Genomic DNA, 3,016 nt, shown 5'->3' with positions numbered 1-3,016 from the left:
TAGAAGGAGGTGAGGACTGAGCTTCCAGACCAGCTTGTCTCAGCCGTCTGAGGAAGTAGAGTCTCTGATGAGCTTTCTTCATCAGGCTGGTGGTGTTGTTGCTCCAGCTGAGGTTGTTGTTCATGTGTACACCCAAGTACTTGTAGCTGGAGACCACTTCCACCGCAGATCCTCTTATGTTCAGGGGGGTGTAGATGTTTTTGTTCCTTCTGAAGTCCACAATCATCTCCTTTGTCTTCTTCACATTGATGTGAAGGTTATTCTCTTTGCACCAGCTCTCCAGGTGTTCCACCTCCTGCCTGTAGCTGGACTCATCATTGTTTGTGATGCATCCCACCACCGCTGTATCATCTGCAAACTTTACAATGTGACAGCCTGGATGGGTAGCTGCACAATCATATGTGAGCAGAGTAAACAGAAGGGGGCTCAACACACATCCCTGAGGAGAGCCAGTGCTGAGGGTTATGGTGGAGGAGGAGAGGTTGTGGAACCTCACTGACTGTGGTCTGTTTGTTAAAAAGTCTAGTACCCAGTTGCAGATGGAGGGGCTTAGTCCTAGTGTGGATAGTTTGTCCATCGGGGTTTGGGGGATCATGGTGTTGAAGGCGGATGTGAAGTCCACAAAGAGCATACGGACGTAAGAGTTTTTCTGCTCCAGGTGGTTGAGTGCAGTGTGGACCACAGAGGAGATGGCATCCTCTGTTGATCGGTTCTCACGGTATGCATACTGATGAGGGTCCTCGTTGATGTTGATGGTTGTTTTGATGCGAGGACTTCTTTTAGGACTTCTGAAGACGTTTTAGGTCATTCATGTAGAAATATAGAAAATTATAAAAGCTCCAAGCACCACTGTATTCTGAAATGTGGGTACTCACTCAACGTAAATAAAAATGTTGGTAGAAATGACAGGAAGTCACACGACTGACCCTCAGTATTTCCTGCTGGTTGTAGTTTCTGTAGACAAACATGGCGGTTGGCAGCTATTGAAACTTTTAAAACACAATAACCGTTGATTTTTCTTCTTACTTTATGAATTTTTATTTGTTAAGCTTTTAATTAAATATTTTTCCTCAGGTTCTTTGGTATTTTTGTTTTCTATAAGATTAACGAATAAAAAAATCTGGTGCTATTTTATTTAAAGTAGTTTGAAATATTCTGCAGCTGCATTCTTTAATTAAATTAAACTAATATAAACCTAAACCCTAAAGATAAAAACATTGAGAAAGTAGATAATTCAGAAGTATTCACACATAAGCTCGATATTAAAACACAAACACTTAAATATAGTTTATGGTATTTTCTTCAGCTAAAAATATCAGAAAATATATTTCCAGTATTTTTAGCTGAGGAAGAAAATTCTGGAAAATGTTTTTTTCCTGATGTTTTAATAGCGGAAAAATAATTTGACAATTTTTATGTATTTCAGAGGAAAAGTGCACAAAATTCACAAGTTCTTCTTTTGGGAAAAACTACAGAAAACAAATATTATTGGAAAATATATATTTGGCAGTATTTTTAGCAGAGGAAGAATTTATTAAAAACATATTTTTCTGGTGTTTTTTGCAAATGATGAATAATCTAATTGTTTTGAATAGTTTATTTCAAATGTCAGTATTTGAAATGAAATGAAATTTGAAAAGTGTGCTTGGAATTTTTCCACAAGAGGAAAATGTTAATTCTGTGGAGTGTACAGGAGAAACAAACACCAACAATGGTTAGGTGATCCTTCTTGTGGGAAACTAAAGGTAAATATATTCTTTCAGTAATATATTTAAAGAAAATTATCCAGATGAAGAATAACCTGCTTATTTTAGGTTGTTTGTTTTAACTTTACCGTTCCCGTAATTAACATTTTTAGTAGTTAATGTTAGCATATGTGTTTTAGCATAGAGGTTATGAGCTGTTGTACCAAGTTAGAAATATTTTCTAAAAACTCGGTAAATCTGGTAAAGCTCAAATGTCCCAGGTTTTCACCAGCCTTAAACGCAGCATCACCTTTGTAAACATAAAAGTTGCATTCGGGCCCAAACTATCCGACCCGGCCCGACCCCAGCCTGGAGCCATCATTTCTGAACCCCACCCGACAAATTAACAGTAATTACAGGCCCGGACCTGAAAAACCAACATTTTTAATTAAGCTTTGACTTCTTGTATAGTTACTAACGGTCGGTGGGTGCGTGTGGCTGAAGGGGCAGACGATCGGAGCTGAGGGGGTGTTTGTCCTTTCATGGTCGTCAAAGCATTAAATTCCTGCTTCGGCCTGCATTCTGCATGATTCAGACACGGACCGTGCTCTGACATGTCTGCTTTGGGATCTCACCTGTTTAGGTCGTCGGCCGGGCGCTTATTTCTGTCCCGTCTGAAGCCGAACTAAACTTTATTTGACCTCTTTCAAGGCCGGTCAGCGCGCGGTCAAACGGCTGCGTGCGGCTGGTGATATATGGCAAGCCATGTTGCCATATAATTGGATCGTCAGCCGACTGGCTGTCCGCTGACGCAATCAAAAGCCCGACACCGGCCCGGCCCGTGCATTAAGCACATTATTATGGCCCGGCTGGGCTCCGGGGTAGAAATGACAGCTCTAGTGGCTCTGGAGCAGCAAGAAGGTCTCACGGCAGAGCTGTGCTCTCATGTTCACTGACTTCCTCCACAGCAGGCGTTTGTGCACGTCTATTTGACAGATCGAATGAGCAGAACGTACTCGTGCAAACTGAAATGTGTACATTTGAAAAACTGTTTATGCATTTTTAAATCTTGTAGTAGCGTGTGTAAAATGTGTGGCCCCAACCTCGTATACGTACAAATCCTGTACGCTTGTGTGACTTCTGAAGACGATTTATCTTCATAGAAATCTCAAATGTCTCAATATTTAAAATATTCTGACCTCGTCTGTGAAACGTAGAGAAACAGACAGGACTGAAATTAATCCAAAGGTTATAACAGATAAGTTGCTCTCAGCATCTCTGAGTCGTATTCACTCGTTTAATAAATGTTTTTAAATGTTTTACAGATCGCC

The sequence above is a fragment of the Nematolebias whitei genome, chromosome 20 (assembly GCF_014905685.2).
Source record: "Nematolebias whitei isolate Nwh7 chromosome 20, NemWhi1, whole genome shotgun sequence".
In the NCBI taxonomy this organism is placed as follows: domain Eukaryota; kingdom Metazoa; phylum Chordata; class Actinopteri; order Cyprinodontiformes; family Rivulidae; genus Nematolebias; species Nematolebias whitei.
Note: the sequence above shows the minus strand (reverse complement) of the source record.